The sequence below is a fragment of the Hylobates moloch genome, unplaced genomic scaffold (assembly GCF_009828535.3).
Source record: "Hylobates moloch isolate HMO894 unplaced genomic scaffold, HMol_V3 SCAFFOLD_6, whole genome shotgun sequence".
NCBI classification, from domain to species: Eukaryota; Metazoa; Chordata; class Mammalia; order Primates; family Hylobatidae; genus Hylobates; species Hylobates moloch.
Window position 1 is genome coordinate 5102178 of NW_026652281.1, and position 18198 is coordinate 5120375.

The 18198-nt window shown below is 50.1% G+C and overlaps 1 protein-coding gene across 8 annotated transcripts in view; it reads right to left on the reverse strand.

The window, feature by feature from the left end:
- Positions 1 to 12910, reverse strand: part of KIAA0513 (KIAA0513 ortholog) — a 66463-nt gene extending 53553 nt beyond the window's left edge. For 2 of the 8 annotated variants that reach the window (XM_032156284.2, XM_032156280.2), the window contains exon 1: positions 12812 to 12910. The gene's annotated coding sequence lies outside the window, so the exon portion shown is untranslated. Of the gene's footprint in view, positions 1 to 2005; positions 3144 to 4982; positions 6185 to 11663; positions 12635 to 12811 lie in introns of those variants that run through there. The other 6 variants (XM_058440422.1, XM_058440425.1, XM_058440423.1 and 3 more) reach the window with 6 other exon arrangements.
- Positions 12911 to 18198: the final 5288 nt, after the last annotated feature.

An 18198-nucleotide genomic window follows, 5' to 3' on the forward strand; every position in this document is an offset into this window, starting at 1 on the left:
AAGTAGCTGGGTGTGGTGGCACATGCCTATGGTCCCAGCTACTCAGGAGGTTGACGCAGGAGGATCACTTCATCCCAGGAGGTTGAGGCTGCAATGAGCCCTGATCGTGCAACTGCACTCCAGCCTGGGCAACAGAGTGAGACCCTGTCTCAAAAAGATTAAAAAGAGTAATCATACAGACCTTTGATGATACATAAGTCCCTACATAAAACAGTGTTGTGCGTTACAAGGAACCTCGTGACATTAAATAGGCCTGGTTAAAACAGGCTCCGAATGGCACTGACTACTCCGTGGCCTCTAGAGTGGCAGGAGAATTGAGGGTTTGTGTTTGGCCTCCGTCCATTCGATCACTCGACAATTATTATTGAGCATCTACATTGCACCAGGCATTGCTCCGGGTGAAAGAGACAAAAGCCTGGCCCTCAGGGAGCTTATGTCCTAGTCAGAGAGCAAAAAAAGCAAACAAAAATATTATAGTCATCATCTGTGCTATGAATAAAATACATCACCAACAGGTCAGAGCTGTGCTGCCCATTGTGGTAGCTGCTGGCCACATGTGGCCCTTGAGCCCATCAATGTGGCTCGTTCAAGCTGTGACCTGCTGACCACACCAGACTTCAGATTTTGGACAGAAAAGAGAATGTAAACTATCTCATTAATAATTTTTATATAGATTACATGTAGAAATAATAATATTTTGGATACATTGGGTTAAACAGAATCTATTAACAAACATATTCTTTTTTTTTTTTTTTTGAGGCTGAGTTTGGCTCTGTTGCCCAGGCTGGAGTGCAGTGGCACAATCTTGGCTCACTGCAACCTACACCTCCCAAGTTCAAGTGATTCACCTGCCTCAGCCTCCCGAGTAGCTGGGATTACAGGTGCCCACCACCACGCTCAGCTATCTTTTTGTCTTTTTAGTAGAGACGGAGCTTCACTGTGTTGGTCAGACTGGTCTCGAACTCCTGACCTCAAGTGATCCACCCACCTTAGCCTCCCAAAGTTCTGAGATTACAGGCATGAGCCACTGCACCCGGCCAATTAAAAAATAAATTATACTGCTAGATACCCTTACTTGTTTAATGTGGCTGCTAGATTTAAAATCACACACGTGGTGCGTCTTGCATTTCTGCTGGACTGCGCTGGGTTAGGGAAGGCGGCTGGCAGCAAGGAGCACCTTCAGCCTGAGAAAGCAGGGAGGTCACTGTGATCCGGAGGCCATGGGGCCCAGCGCAGGGAAGAGGCAAAGTCACTGCTCTTCAAGGGCACGGACCTGGGCCATTCTATCTACGGCGACACAGTGTGGCCCAGTGGGGTGCATAGAGGTGGCGTGGAAGGAGCTGAGCGTGGGAGGGCTACAGGGACCAGCCCATGGAAGCAGGGACTTGCAGGCCAAGTTACAGACTTGGGGATACATCCCAGGAGCAACTAGAGGGTTTAAATCTGGGGAATGCCCTGACCTGAATTCGATTTTGGAAAGATGCTGCACTCTGGCCACTGTGTGGAGAGTGGACTGGCATGCTAGCAAGAACAGATGCAGGACCACAGGTAGGAGGTGCAGCCTCATGGGGCCCCTCTGCTCTAGGCCACTCCAGCTCACTCGGGAGGGTCCCCTGGAGGAGAGAGAGAGGACGTGAGAGATGCTACTTCTTTCCCACAGCATAGCTGACTTTGTTAATTCTACTTCCGTTAAATTTCTGATTATGCAGAATACCACTTCCTTCCACAACAGCAGACTCATGAAGTATATTTTATTACCCAAACTGGGCCTTGGGATTCTAGGAGTGATGTTGTTCTGCATAATGAAGTTCAACATAATCTGCCTCTCACTGACTACACTGGGGATTAGACTAGTTTTACTTTATTAACGGGGTTTTCTATTTCCTTCTAACCACTGCAAATTAAGTTTTTAAAAAATTACGAGGAGGCAGTCTTAGGTTTGACACTGACATATGGACACTGTTTTGGTCTCATCTCATTCTTTTATTTCATTCTCGATACTTACTATTCACTCAGAATGTGGTTCTCTTCTGTCATGAGGCTTCCACCCCTCCTTGCAGGGCCCCATTTTGTATCCCAGTGTCCTAGGTTCACCCGATATCCCCTGACTCAAGGATGTCAGCATCACAGCAGCCGTCCACACGCGCTGACTCTGGCATTTTCCATCTGTTCCACTGTTCCCAGATTCTCATTTTCCCCTAGCTCATTGGTCACTTTTGCCACTGAGTCATCTGCTTGTGAGTCACGCCTGGCTGTGATGTAAAGGCCAGGAAAATGTCTCCAAACACACCTGGCAGAGAAAAGGATGTCACTGAAGAAGGTGGTCTGCCAGGCGCATGCTTTCCTACGTGGACTCAGCCATGAAGAGAAAAAAATAATCCCCCCTTCTCTCTCCTTTCTTTCTTCTAATTTACCATCCCCATCAGCCTTGCTTAGAAATTATTCCTACAGTATAATGGGTCCTGGCCATTCATTTCTGATATTTAGAGGCAGGAGAAAGTTTCCAGAATAAGGCCAGAAATGCTGCAAGAATGAAAGCAGGATTTTCTCAAGTCAGGTTCTTCCTCTATTGAGCAAGGCGGGCCTCACACACATGCTGCAGCTGCATTGCTTTCCTTCTGGGAGCTATGAAGATCCCGTGTTACATGGAGACCACCAAACTGTGTGTGAAATAAGGAAAGGCAGGAGCTGTCCCAGGGCAGGGGGTGCTGGGCTGGTGTGACCACATGCAATGTGGTCCCCTGGACTGGATCCTGGAACAGAAAGAGGACAGTACGGGAACACTGTGACAGTCAAGTAAGGTCTGTGGCGTAATATGTAGGCACACCCAGTAGGGCTACCGCCTGCTTGTCCACCCCACAATCAAAGGCTCCATCTGCAAGAGGGCAGATGGAGACGAGTGCAGAGGGCCAGAAGGCACCGGCACTCTTTCCCAGTATTAGAGAATCACTAAAAACATCTACACTAAAAAGGAACAAAGGACGGACACATGCTACAATAGAGATGAACTAAAAATGAATCTAGTTACAAGGCCACGTACTGGACGATTCCAGGTTTACGAAATCTCCAGAGCAGGCGAATCCACAGAGTCAGAAACTGGATTAGTGGTTGTCAGAGGTCAGATTGGGAGGCGGGGGCAGAGACTGCAAATGAGAAAGGGGTTTCGTTGATGGAGTGATGGAAACATTCTGAAATTAGATTACGATGAAGGTTGCATCACTCAGTGAAGTTACTAAGAATCACTAAATTGTACAATTGAAATGGAAAAATGTTATGATATCTAAAACATACTCAATAAGCTGTTAAAGGAACAAAGAAGGAGGAAAGAAGGCTGTTTAAATACTCTAAGCAGGCCAGGTGTGGTGGTTCATGCCTGTAACCCCAGCATTTTGGGAGGCCAAGGCGGGAGGATCGCTTGAGCCCAGAAGTGCAAGACCAGCTCAGGCAACATAGAAAGATCACATTCCTTTTTTTTTTTTTTTTTGAGATGGAGTCTCGCTCTGTTGCCCAGGCTGGAGTGCAGTGGCATGATCTTGGCTCAATGCAAGCTCTGCCTCCCGGGTTCATGCCATTCTCCTGCCTCAACCTCCCGAGTAGCTGGGACTACGGGCACCCACCACCAAGCCTGGCTAATTTTTTTGTATTTTTTTAGTAGAGACGGTGTTTCACCGTGTTAGCCAGGATGGTCTCGATCTCCTGACCTCATGATCTGCCCACCTCAGCCTCCCAAAGTGTTGGCATTACAGGCATGAGCCACCGTGCCCAGCCAAGATCCCATTTCTACTAGAAATAAAAAATAAAAATAAATTAGCAGGGCATGGTGGCACATGCCTGTAGTCACAGCTACTTGGCAGGCTGAGGTGGGAGGATTGCTGGAGCCCAGGAGGTCGAGGCTGCAGTGAGCGGTGATTGCACCACTGCACTCCAGCCTGGACGACTGAGCAAGATCTCATCTCTAAAAATAAACAAACAAACAAAAAACAAAACAACGTAAGCAAAGTGAGGGACATTCTGACGCTAGAAGACTTGAGGTTAAAGCCTTCCTTTTACAGCCTGGGAGCGGAGGGTCCCCACGGAGCCAGTTGGAGACCAGGGTTTCCTAAACCACCAGCTGCCTGTGCTACCAGCGTTTCTTCGTCACCTGCTCCATGCTGGGCACTGGGCTAGGCCTGGGGAACTGAAGAACAAGCAGGACAACACAGAACTTGCAGAGCCACTTCTGACCTGCTCAGAGAGGAACAGGCAGCAAAGAGGGCAAGAGACAAGTGCCTGCCACGGGACAGGGGACAGACCCAGCACCACTGTGGCCGTGCTCGGAGAACTGGGGGCTCCGGGAAGATGTCCTGGTGCCTGTGACTTTGACAGCCAGGTGGAAATCAGAGAGCTGAAAGGAAGCAGGGTAGCTGATGGCTCGGCCTGGGGAAGGGGGCAGAGGCAGGTGCATAGGTGTGGGGTGGGGCTTAGAGGCCCAACACCCTGCAGAGCACTTGTCTCCGGTGACAGGGGGTCTCAAAGGTGACCTGCACTCTGTCGGGAGAGGCAGCACAGGGGAGAGGCAAAGAACCCAGGTCCAGAGATGGGCTGCCCTGACCCATGTGCTGGTGCTGCCCTTACACACTGTGTGATGGAGCCACGTTACTCTGCCTCTCTATACCTCAGTTTTCTCACCTGCGAAATGGGGAGGGTAACCTTGGCTACGTTATACTGTTTTTGTGAGGGCTAAAGTGACAGCCCCATAAGGCACTGGGCACACAGCTGGGCATGGACAGAGGAAACCCTATAAATATGAGCCATAATAACAACCACACTATTTTTATACCTCAGCCACATAAAATAAACTGCCCCCATCACCTTCCTTCCGGTGAGTCCTCTGTATTTGCCCTGGACAGGGCAAACCCTACCTAGTGAAGTCTAAGGCACAAGACTACGAAAACCACCCCATAAATAAAAGCCCTTTCCCCACACTCTTGCCCCATATTTACCTCTCCCGACTCATTTCTGCGAAGCACCTTCTTTCCCCAGATAAACTCCTTGGCAGGAGTATAGTCATCAGCTTTTTTGTTGTTGTTGTTGTTGTTTGAGATGGAGTTTCCCTCTTGTCGCTCAGACTGGAGTGCAATGGTGTGATCTCAGCTCACTGCAGCCTCCACCTCCCAGGTTCAAGCAATTCTCCTGCCTCAGCCTCCTTAGTAGTTGGGCTTACAGGCACCCACAACCATGCCTGGCTAATTTTTGTATTTTCAGTAAGAGAGAGGTTTTCACCATGTTGGTCAGGCTGGTCTCAAACTCCTGACCTGCAGTGATCCACCCGCTTCCGCCTCCCAAAGTGCTGGGATTACACAGCAGCCACCATGCCTGGCCTCATCAGCTCTTAACATGGGAAACTAGTCATCTGTCACAACAGATGTGCTGTGGCGAGGTTGGAGGAAGGAAGGATTGAGGCGAGGGATGGTGAGCATGGCCCATGGGGTGAGGGGGATGATGGTAATTGGGGACATTAAAAGGACATTGGATCTCTGGAAGGAGACACAAGAAATGGGCAGTAATGCCACTGAGGAGGGTAACTGGGAAGCGGGGGGTGAGGCAGGGATGGACAAATTACAACATCTTTCTGTATCATTTGAATTTGGTACCACCTGCACATATTACTTAGTCAAAAATAAAGACGGGCATATTGGGTATCTGGGTGACAGAATCAGGAATTGAGGCATCTCCAGGTGCCAGTGCCAGTCACCAGATAAGTCAGCTGGCGAAGGTCCTGCTCTACCCTCCCCCATCCCTGCCCCCACCCCCCAGCCCAAAGGGAGAAAAGTTGCTCTGTGAACTCCCTCAGGGCTCATCCTTGGTCAAATATGAGATGCAGAAGCACAGAGCTCTGGAGGCCTTGGTAAACAGCCCTTCTGAATTACACACGGGAGGAGGCTTCTACATACGCCACTGCCCCTGGGCAACATTGCCTAAGTGGCAGGGCATCGTATTCAGCAGCGCCATTTATTTCACTGCTGGACGCCGATGAGCTGTTCCTCCACTACAAGGATCAGTGCAGCAAAACGCAAAAGAAGGGAATCATCTCTCTGGGCCCCTGCAGAATGCATCAGAGAAACCCTGCATCCTGACCTGAAGCAGCTGTGGCGTCCCTGCCGCTGTGGCGTCCCTGCTGGGAAGGGTAAAGAAGCTGTGGGCTCTGCAATTAGAAATGAGGAGATTCACTGTCAGGAGCTGCATGGCCTTGGGCAGGTCGCTGGATTGCTCGCCCTCTTCATGGTGAAGCACAATGGTCAGTACTTGTCTCGCAAATTGTAAGGATCACGAATGCTTCTCCTAAAAACGTCCACATCCCTGTCATTATCCCTAAAAATAACTGAGCACCTCCTGCCAACCCCTTTAAAACATCACTGCATCTTGATGCCGGAAGGCATTATAGATTGAATTTAGGCGCACCCTCCGCAACCCCTGGACCCAAAAGATATGCTGAGGTCGTAACCCAGGGAATCTGTGAACTTAACTGAAAATAGGGTCTCTGTGGGGCCGGGCGCAATCTCTACGCGTGTAATCCCAGCACGTTGGGAGGCCGGGGGGGGCGGATCATGAGGTCAGGAGATCAAGACCATCCTGGCTAACATGGTGAAACCCTGTCTCTACTAAAAATACAAAAAATTAGCCGGGCGTGGTGGCGGGCGCCTGTAGTTTCAGCTACTCAGGAGGCTGAGGCAGGAGAACGGCGTGAATCCAGGAGGCGGATCTTGCAGTGAGCCGAGATCGTGCCACTGCACTCCAGCCTGGATGACAGAGACTGTCTCAAAAAAACAAAACAAAACAAAACAAAAAGGGTCTTTGTGGATGTAATTAGTTAAGAGGAGGTTTCCTTCCTTCCTTTTCTTTCTTTTTCTTTCTTTTCTTCCCTCTGTGGCCTGGGCTCGACTACACTCGACTCGCTGCAGACTCCCTGCGTCCGGCTCCCGTGATTCTCCTGCCCTGGCCTGTGGGCTGCCTGAGATTGCCGCCTCGCGCCACCACCCCTCCCTGGTTTTTCTCCTTTGGCTGGAGGCGCGGTTTCGCCATGTCAGCCAGGCTGGTCTCCAGCTCCTGACCTCGAGTGCTCTGCCCGCCTGGGCCTCCCGAGGTGCTGGGACTGCAGACGGAGGCTCGCTCACTCGGTGCTCGGTGTTGCCCGGGCTGGAGTGCGGTGGCGTGGTCTTGGCTCGCTGCAGCCTCCGCCTCCCAGCCGCCTGCCTTGGCCTCCCAGTGTGCTGGGATTGCAGCCTCTGCCCGACCGCCACCCCATCTAGGAGGTGATGAGCGCCTCTGCCCGGCCGCCACCCCGTCTAGGAAGTGAGGAACGTCTCTGCCTGGCCGCCCATCATCTGGGATGTGAGGAGCGCCTCTGCCCAGCCGCCCCGTCTGGGAAGTGAGGAGCGCCTCTGCCCGGCCGCCCCGGCTGGGCGGTCTACCACAGAGGCCAGAAGCAATGTGGGGGCTGGATGTGGTGGCTCACGCCTGTAGTCCCAGTACTCTGGGAGGCCGAGGCGAGTTGATCACTTGAGGCTGGGAGTTCGAGACCAGCCTGGCCAACATGGCGAAACATATGAAAAATACAACTGACAAACCAACCAACCAACCAAGCGACAACAAAACAGGTCTACCCTGGAGTCGTACTCTAATTTTTTCTATTTTCCTCCCTTTCTGATCCTTTATCCCACTTTATTTTTCGTCCTCTTCCTTCTCCTTCTTCTTTGTCAAATAGAGGATTGAGTTATTATCATTGATCCATACAAAGTCCCTCTCTCATTTATTTTCTTTAATTCCCACCCCCCATTTCTATTCCCCGTCTTCCCATGTGCAACCTTCCTAATATGTTTGATATGCATCTTTTTGTGTGTATGTACTTTTAGAAAATGTTTATTGTTTTGTGTGCAAAAAAAAAAAATTTTAAAAAAAAAGAAAAAAAAATCCAATGGCTCTTCCAAATTCCTTAGAAAGTCACTACTGTACCTGAGCTGAGCACATCCTGCTATCCAGGAACAATAAAATGACGTGCTTTTCCCCAGTTTAATATTTTTATCAAAAAAAAAAAAAAAGAGGAGGTTATCCCACCACTTGAGAGGCCGAGGCAGGAGGATCACTTGAGGTCAGGAGTTTGAGACCAGCCTGGCCAACATGGCGAAACCCCATCTCTAGCAAAAATACAAAAATTAGCCAGGCATGGTGGCGTGCTCCTGTAATCCCAGCTACATGGGAGGCTGAGGCACGAGAATTGCTTTAACTTGGGAGGCGGTGGTTGCAGTGAGCTGAGATCATGCCCTGCACTACGGCCTGGGCAACAGAGACTCTGTCTCACGAAAAGAGAAGGTCCAAATGGAATAGTGTGGACCCACGTCCAATCCGACAGGTGCCCTTTTAAGAGGAGAAGAGAGACAGACCCACAGGAGGAGACATGAACTGGAGACAGACACACAGCGACAAGGAGACCCCGGGGTGACACATCTGCCAGTGAGGGGACTCACGGATCACTGGCCAGCAGTAGAAGCTGGGAGTGAGGCACAGAGTCTCCCTCTGAGTCCCCAAGAAGGAACCAGCCCTGTCAACACCTTAATTTTGGACTTCTGGTCTCCAGAACTGTGAGAATAAATTTTGGTTGCTTTAAGCCCCAGTGTGTGGTTCTTTGTGAGAGCAGTCCCAAGAGAAATAAAGGTGACCTGGCGTTACTGTCTGTCTAGCGCCTGAATTCTCTTGCCCAATGGTCCGCTAGCCAGGTTAGGTTTGACCGTCTCTAGTAAAAGCATTCTCCAATAAACAAGGTCATTTCTGATATTGTTATAAAGAAAATAAGACACTGTAATATGATAGAGTGAGTGGGCAGGGATCAGAGGAAAAAGGAACATTATTTTGACTATTAGGGAAGGTCTCACTAAGGATGTGACGTTGCAGCAGTGACCTAAATGGCAGGAAGCTGGCAATGGAAAGGAAACAGTCTGTGCAAAGGCCCTGAGGCAGAGTCATCTTGGCACACGCAAGGCACAGGAAGAAGGCAGGACCTTGGTGAATGACAGCAGCAGTCGATGAAGCTGGAGAAACAGACAGGGTCAGTCAGCACCTGCGCAGTTGCCCTAGTTGACCAAGGTCCTGGGAAGCTGCTGGGGACAGACACGATTTAACTCAGAGTTTTTAAACGACCAGTCTCGCACAATCACAGTCTTAAAACTGAAGTTTGGGGTGCAGTGATACAATCTCAGCTCATGGCAACCTCCACCTCTGGGGCTCAAGTGATCCTCCCACCCCAGCCTCCCTAGTAGCTGAGATTACAGGTTTGCACCACCACGCCAGGCTAATTTTTATTTTCTGGTACAGATGGGGTTTTGCCATGTTGCCCTGGCTGGTGAAGAGCCCAGGCTCTTCAACTCCTGGGCTCAAGTGATCCGCCCACCTTGGCCCCCACAAAGTGCTGGTATTCCAAGCGTAGCCACCACACCCAGCCAAGGCCAAGTCTTTCTAACTATTACTTTTGTCCTTCGGTTCTTGGAACCTTGGGCCTCTACAGAATGAGCTTAATAAATCACAGTTCCCAAGCTTCTCCAGGCTTACATCTAATTCATTCGCCACTGTAGCGGTTTCCAATGAATATGCTTAATTTTTTCTACACCCTTCATTACATGTGATGTCCGGAAAAGAACATGATGTTCTAAGCATGGAGTAGATTGGAACTATCACCTGCTTCATTCCAGACCTGCACTTCTGTTCCTGTGCTGGGGACTGCCTTGGCTATCCATTGTTTTACACCACTGACTTGCCGACACACGTATCGACCAACCTCCCCGTGAAGTCCTTTTTGTGATGCCCAGATTTATAAAGTGGGATTAAAACTTGTCCTTCCCTCATGAGAACAACTATGCCTTTATTTTTGCCTTATTTTTGCCTTTTTTTTTTTTTTTTTTTTTTTTTTTGAGATGGAGTCTTTCTCTGTCACCCTGGCTGGAGTCCAGTGCCGTGATCTAGGCTCACTACAACCTCCGCCTCCTGGGTTCAAGTGATTCTGCCTCAGCCTCCTGAGTAGCTGGGATTACAGGTACCTGCCCCCATGCCCAGCTGATTTTTACATTTTCAGTAGAGACGGGGGTTTCACCTGGTTGTCCAAGCTGGTCTGGAACTCTGACCTCAGGTGATCCACCTGCCTCGGCCTCCCAAAGTGCTGGGATTACAGGAAAACGGCAGCCATCGCGCCCGGCCCTATGGCTTATTTTTCTTAAGTGTCACCATAATGCATACAATGCCACACATAAAACACGGTTTAGAATAAACAAAGTTACTGGGTCAGCTCCCTTGGTTTCACAACCACCGCATTTCTCTTTGAGGTGGAGGACAAGGAAAACGATTCTAGCAGGCTGCCCGAGAACTGCGTGCTCTCTTGCCTCACACAGCTGAAGACACCTGGGCTATTTGGAAACAGAGACTTAAGCAAAAGACTCTCTTTGCAATCATACTTCCTACTGGATTTCTCAAGGACGTCTAAATAAATCTGAGTCCATGCAGACTACCTCAAGCTTGGGGCGGGCGCAGGGGTGCTGCGGCGGACTCGGTAAGCCGGGCAGGTGGTGGAAGAGAAGGATGTTTTGCAAGCCTCTGGGGACCCCTCGTGTGAGGCATAATCCACTTGGTTCCACCCCGCTTCCCATTCCACACAGTGCTAAGGGCTGCTGTAACCAGCGTCAGACGGTTGGGTTAAACACTTCACTGTGCCCCCAGTAGCAAAGAGACCCTGGGCAAGTCACTCAGCCTCAGTTTCCTCATCTGTGACATGGGAACGATAACAAACCCATCATGATTGCCAAGCTTATAATGAAGGTCAGCCAAGAGTGTGCGTGGGAAAACCGTCGGGAAGTATGAAAGTGACGGTTATTACGGCCAAGACGGTTTTTACTCCGGCCTTTGCATGTCTTTCCTGCTGCTGGTTGACTTCTCAGGACTTTTTTCAAAAAACTGCCCCAGGCTGCTTTTGGTGTTTCTTTTAACCTGATTACTTTTGCTTTACGAGAGAAAGGAGGGAAGAGGTGGGAGGAGAGAGAAGCACACAGCTTGACTCATCCCACCCCTTCCTGGGGATTGTCCTAAAAGATGCTCCTCAGAGCCACTGGGGCTACTATAAAGCAATTCACCTTTGAAGAAGCAGTTATTGTCGTGAAAAGAGAGCCACATGCAATATCTATGGAAATCCTCCACTTTCTGGGATTCGGCAGCAAATTATTTAAGGCTTGTGATTTACTCCGTCACCTAGTGGCTTCTCATTGCCTTTGGCTGTTACATCTCAAATAATGCAAACCAACCTTCACACTGACACGTCCCGTACAAAAGGCAAACATGGCCAGAAACGTCAGAATGTAACACAGAGAGGCTAGTGATGATCTGCTCGCAAGGCTGCCTACATGTGAGTCCCACGCCATCTTCATCTCTTTAACGGAAAAAGAAAACCTCATGAGTCAACTTTTTCATTGCGAGCCAATTTCAATAGCCTTTCGTCCTGTGCTTCAAAGGCGTAAGCAGTCCTATTTCTGAACAAAGTGGAAATGAAAACAAGTGACAGCCAAAGAGAGACACTGAACAATGGAGAACATACGCTTCCCAGGAGAAATGGGGGGAAGACAGGAAGGAACGCTCACATGCAATATTACCCAAACCTTTTTCCTTTGCACGATTCGGTGTTAAGCATCTCTCTGCCCTGATTTTAGGCTGAGGGAGGGGGTTGCCTCTAAGGAAATGAATCTGAAACATCAACATCAAGTCGCAGCCTGGCTAAAGCAGCCTCGGTCCTGACAGCTGTCAGCCTGCCTCTAACACTGACTCACCACAGCCACTACCTCCACGTCAGGGGCGCCTCACCTGTGCCAGCTCAGAGGCTGTTCCTGCTCAATCTGGAGGCTGGGACTCATGCCCGGCCCCTACCTAGAGACGAAGAGGACCTGGCTAGGGCCCCTGCAAAGTCTTTTTTTCCTCTTCCCCTTTTCATCTTCCCAAGTCGAATCAACCTGCAACCCAGGGAAGCACAAACCTACGACTAGGGCGGCGGTGGGGGGCACGCACCCAGCTCCAGAACACTCAATTCTGTCCTTTCCAAGATCCTCTAAACGGGTTCAATTCCATCTGATCCAGCCGTCCTAAACTGAGCTGCTAAAACCGCATTTCCATTGCTATCCTCTCTGCAATCCTCCCCTTTACTCACTGGCCCATTAAGAGCAGAGGGAAGACGCAGAATGGACAGGGGTGGCCACCCAGGCCAGGAAGCCCCTTTCTCTCACCCCCACCCTGCTAGCCCCGGGAGCGGTGAGGCAGCAACTTCACACCCCGCACACAGGCATGACTCGCCGATGTCTTTCCCCCCTGGGTCCTTGCACCCTCTCCCCAGAATGCCCTTGCAGGAGTCCGGGGTTTCTTCTTCTCACAAGACTGGGACACCAGCTCCATCCCAAAGCCACCATCTGCCGGGCGGTTGGGAGCGCCTCCTCCAGGCAGCGGCCCGGCTTGCACTCATTCACGGGCGTCCGCACTGCCCCTCCGCCTGTGGGCTCCCGGCGACCTTTCCGTATTCCCTTTGCCTCCCAGCAGTCGGGGAGCCCGCGGAGAAACCCGGCCTGAACCCCCGGCCCGCGAGGCCCCGCCCCCGCCCGCCCCGCGGACCCCTCCTCCCTCCCCGCGCCCCCCGCCCCACGGCGCCCCCAGCTGTCACCCGTCGCAGATCCCCGTCCCTGGTCCCCGCCGTCCCTCCCGGGTCATCCTTCCCCTCATGAGCCTGTCAGGCCGGCCTGAGGCCACCCCACCGCACCTCTCACCGCGGGCGGACCGGGCAGCGAACCGGCGCCGTACGACTCCGCGTCTGCGGCGACTGCGCCGCCCGCGAGCAGCCGGGTCCTTTCCCGGCGCCGCGGCGCGAGCTGTCAGTCAACCGGACGCGCCCGCCTCCAGCCCCTTCTGCGCAGGCGCGAGACGGGCCCTGCCCTCCCCTCGCGGGGGGCGGGGGGGCGGCCAGCGCTTGGTGTCACGTGACAGGGTGGAGCCTGCGGGGCTCCAGGCCTGCCCACGCTCCGTGGGAGCGTTCTCTGGGACGCCCGGCGCCCCCTTGCTGGCTCTGGCTAGAGGCTGGGTGTTCTCGGGTTCTGGGAGGAGTGGGTGGGGCAGGCCCGGTGCGCACAGGTGAGTGGGTTATTTCGTGATTTTGTTGGGGGCACGGGAAGCGCCATGGGGGAGCTAGGAAACACCGTCGGATTCTAGTTGTTTCCTGGCCCTGGGTTTCCCTACCTTTAAAACAGGCGTGCCAGTTACCTGCCCTATCCCCTAGTTACGGTGAAGGCATGACATTAACCAACATACCATTAAAATTAGTCCAGCGAGGCTCTGAGCAGGAGCTAAAAAAAAAAAAAAAAAAAAAAAAAAAAATGGTATAAAAATTTTTAAAAAGAATTTAAAAAAGAAAAATGTCCGGCTTGGATACTTGGTATGGAAGAGCAATCAGAGGCCAAATTACTTTTTAAAACGGGGCATCTTTGAGACTGGTAGATTCCATCTCAGCTGCTCCATAAATTCTAGGCCAGTCGGCATCTTTTCAGCAAATACAATAAACACAACGTTCAGGCCATTCAGTTTCTTCTATGTCTCCACAATTAAAAGAAAAAAAGTTTTTAAAATAGAAGTGCTGCCTTTGGACGCCTTTTTAGTTGTAGAGGAAGTATAGAAATATAAACTGACAGCCCCTCCCTAGTAATTTGGGAGTTATGTCAAACTCGACTCTAGCACCTAGCAAAGTGGAGAATCTGGTTCTGGAGTATTGACTGACACCTCAAATTTTCTGAAGATATTTGTACAACTACATTCTAGTGCTATAATGCTCCTTCTGGTAGCTCCTTAAATGATCAAGCCCTGTCTCTAAAGAAATGCAGTGATATCTGAAATAGGGCCGAATGTCAATTTTAGAAAACGGTGGGTTTTCTGAAATTACGGGAGTTATGCAGGAGAAACAAGTTCTACCACTTAAGAGAAAAGATGACATATGGATCGATGATCAAGTACCTGTCCCACACCCCAAGCAGAAGTGACAGTCCTTGGAAAGATGTAGACTTGAACTGTAGACTCCTTGGGAAAGTTTAAGGGAACACATGAAGAAAAAAGCTGGGAGCGGCAGTGCTGTGAGGGTTATGGAGCCTTCAGCACCATAGCTCCTTTTACTTCGTTCCAGATTTGACCAACTGGGTGTGGCCACCATGCATGTGAAGCTGGAACTCAGGGTGTCTCCAGCTTGGTGTGAATTCAGTTTGTGTCCAATACCCTTCATTCCTTTACGTGGTTGCTACAGGCGAGTGGGTACGCTTTTGGTCTCTGCAGGGTTCTGCCCTGAGTCCAGCAGAATGCAAGTGCCATCTTGTAGAATTCATGGGAATGGAGGAGGATTGATGTTGCGGCTGAAGAAACTCCTTCCCTGGGTCAGCAAGTGAACTTAGCACAAGGCACTGACTTGTGCCATCCTGACCTGCCCTTGCATTACCAGCTGTTTGGGAGAATTGAAAAAAGGTGACTCATTTAGAGTCAGATTCTGTTTTAGGGGAATATCATGCAAACCCTCTCCTGACTTCATAGAAGGTTTTCTGACCTTGTCAAAAGGTTAGAGAGAGGCAGATGACATGACCATTTTTTAAAAGAGGAAGAAAGTGAGTTCTGCAAACCACAGATCAGTGAACTTGACACTGGGCCTGGAAAATCTTCAGGACAGATGACTTAACAAAAAAGTATTTGTGACCTCTCCAAAGACGAAACACCAGTGACAAAGACCAAGTCTCACTAGGTTAACCTTATTTCTTGCTGTGAAATGTATAAACTGGTAAATCAAGGAAATACCGTGGAAATATATATCTGGGCCTGGAAGGTATATTTCCCAGGATTCTTTCAGTTACTAGTGATGGAAACTCAGTTCAAACTGGTTTTTAAAAGAGAGCGGGCCGGGCCCTGTGGCTCACGCCTTTAATCCCAGCACTTTGGGAGGCCGAGGTGGGCGGATCATGAGGTCAAGAGATTGAGACCATCCTGGCCAACATGGTGAAACCTGGTCTGTACTAAAAATACAAAGATGAGCTGCGCATGGTGGCAGGCGCCTGTAGTCCCAGCTACTCAGGAGGCTTGAGGCAGGATAATCGCTTGAACCTGGGAGGCAGAGGTTGCAGTGAGCCGAGATCGCGCCACTGCACTCCAGCCTGCCGACAGTGAGACTCAGTCCCCCCGCCAAAAAAAGAAGGAATATGTTGGCAGACATAAACAAAAGGCTCTGGGGTTGGCTCAGCAGGATCCAGGGGCACAAGTGATGTCATCAGAACTTGGTCTCTCCCCCTCTTCACTGCTCCTTTGACTTGGCTTCAGTCTCAGATTAGGCTCTTTTTTTTTTTAATAGTCTCACTCTGTCACCCAGGCTGGAGTGCAGTGACGCAGTCTCAGCAACCTCCACCTCCCAGATTCAAGCGATTCTCACACCTCAGCCTCCCAAGTAGCTGGGAATGCAGGTGCGCACCGCCACGCCTAATTTTTGTATTTTTAGTAGAGATGGGGTTTCACCATGTTGGCCAGGCTGGTCTCGAACTACTGGCCTCAAGTGATCCACCTACCTTGGCCTCCCAAAGTGCTGGGATTACAGGCATGAGCCTCCCCGCCTGGCCTCAGATTAGGTTCTTTTTACAGAGTGTCCTCCGAGAGCTCTAGGCTTATATTGTCTCAGCTTAGCAGCCCCTATGGAAAAAAGGATCTTCTCTTTCAATACTTTCAGCAAAAGCCCCAGGATTTGTTCTGAATGGACTGATGCACCTGTGTGTTCATCCCCTGGAACCAATCTCTGAGGCCAGGTTGTTGGAATAACTGGATTGATCAGATCTGCACAGGAGTAGGGGTCAGCCCCACTCATACTACTTGAGTGGAGAGCAAGGGAAGGGAGGCTCTTCCCAGGAAACTGAGGTGGTCTGGCCAGAACAAGGAGGGTCGTTTCTGGATAGGCAGGGAAAAGCTACAGATATCCAGGATGGAGTCTCTGCTAACCTATCTCATGACATCCTACAAAGGACATGGGAAGGAGGTAGGAGAAGCAGTAAAGTTATTGGATGGCTAAATCAATATTCAAAAATATTCTGGCCGGGCACGGTGGCTCACACCTTTAATCCCAGCACTTTGGGAGGCCAACGTGGGCGGATCACAAGGTCAGGAGTTCGAGACCAGCCCGGCCAACATGGGGAAACCCTATCTCTACTAAAGATACAAAACTTTAGCCAGGCATGGTGGCGCGTGCCTATAATCCCGGCTACTTGGGAGGCTGAGGCAGGAGAATCACTTGAACCTGGGAAGCGGAGGTTGCGGTGCACCGAGATCGTGCCATTGCACTCCAGCCTAGGCAACAGAGCAAGACTCTGTCTCAAAAAACAAAACAAAACAAACAAAAAAAACTCTTGAGACCAAGTGCGGGGCCTCGTGCCTATAATCTCAGCACTTTGGGAAGCCAAGGCGGGTGGATCATCTGAGGTCAGGAGTTTGAGACCAGCCTGGCCATCATGGTGAAACCTCATCTCTACTAAAAATACAAAAATTAGTCAAGCGTGGTGGCACATGCCTGAAGTCTCAGCTACTTGGGAATCTGAGGCAGGAGAATTGCTTGAACCCGGGAGGCGGAGGTTGCAGTGAGCTGAGATCCTGCTATTGCATTCTAACCTGGGCGACACAGCAAGACTCTGTCTCAAAAAAAATACTTTGGATAGGTTGGGCGTGATGGCTCATGCCTATAATCCCAGCGCTTTGGGAGGCCGAGGCAGATCACGTGAGCTCAGGAGTTTGAGACCAGCATGGGCAACATGGTGAAACCCTGTCTCTACCAAAAATACAAAAAATTAGCTGGGCGTGGTGGCGCCTGCCTGCAGTCCTGGCTACGTGGAAGCCTGAGGTAAGAGGATTGCTTGAGCCTGGGAGGTCAAGGCTGCAGTGAGCCAAGATTGTGCCGCTGCACTCCAGCCTGGGTGACAGAGGGAGACCCTGTCTCAAAAAGCAAACAAAGAAATACTTTGAATAGAGGATGAGTCCAAAACACAACTATACAAAATAGCAGGTGATATGAATTAGCACCAGTTCTGTGTGTTTTTGACTACCATGCCTATTTTTCCTTTGTTTGTAACAAATCACCACAAATTTATTGGCTTAAAAACAACACAATTGGCCAGGTGTGGTGGCTCATTCCTGTAATCCCAGCACTTTGGGAGGCCGAGGTGGGTGGATCACCTGAGGTCAGGAGTTCAAGACCAGCCTGACCAACATGGTGAAACCCTGTCTCTACTAAAAATATGAAAATTAGTCAGGCATGGTGGTACACCTGTAATTCCAGCTACCCAGGAGGTGGAGGCAGGAGAATTGCTTGAACCTGGGAGGCAGAGGTTGTAGTAAGCTGAAATTGCGCCACTGCACTCCAGCCTGGTTGACAGAGCGACACTCCGTCTCAAAAAAGAAAGAAAAAACCATAACTTATTATCTTACAGTTCTGGAGGTCAAGTCCTAAAACTGAGGTGTCAGCAAGGGCTGTGTTCCTTTCAGAGGCTCTAGGGGAGAATTGTTTGTCTTCTCTGGCTTCTAGAGGCCACCTGCATTGCTTGGCTTGTGGCCCCTTCCTCTGTCTGCCTAGTCAGTCTCCTTTACTCTGGAACAGTTCCTCAGCTTTTCTTTGTCCTTTAAGACACTGATATTTATTAAGAGTACAGGCCAGTTGTTCCATAGGATGCCCCTCAATTTAGATTTTCCTGACTGTTCCCTTATTATTAGAGTCAGGTAACACATTTTAGCAACAGCAACGCATAGTTAAGTTGTGATCTTCTCAGTGCTTCATATCAGGAGGCACATATTATCTGTTTATCTCATTATTGGTGATACTATGCTTGACCAATGGTGATATATTTCTCCATTGTAAAGGTACCTTTTTTCCTTTGTAAGTAATCAGAAATTTGTGGGGAAGATACTTTGGGACTATGTAGATACCATATCTTTCAACAAACTCAATGAACTTTCAGCTAGTGGTTTAGCATCCATTAATGATAAGTCTATAGTGGTCCCCAGATGTTGAGTTTTCTTCTTCTCCTTCTTATTATTATTAAGACAGAGTCTTGCTCTTTTGCCCAGGCTGGAGTCCAGTGGCGCAATCTCAGCTTA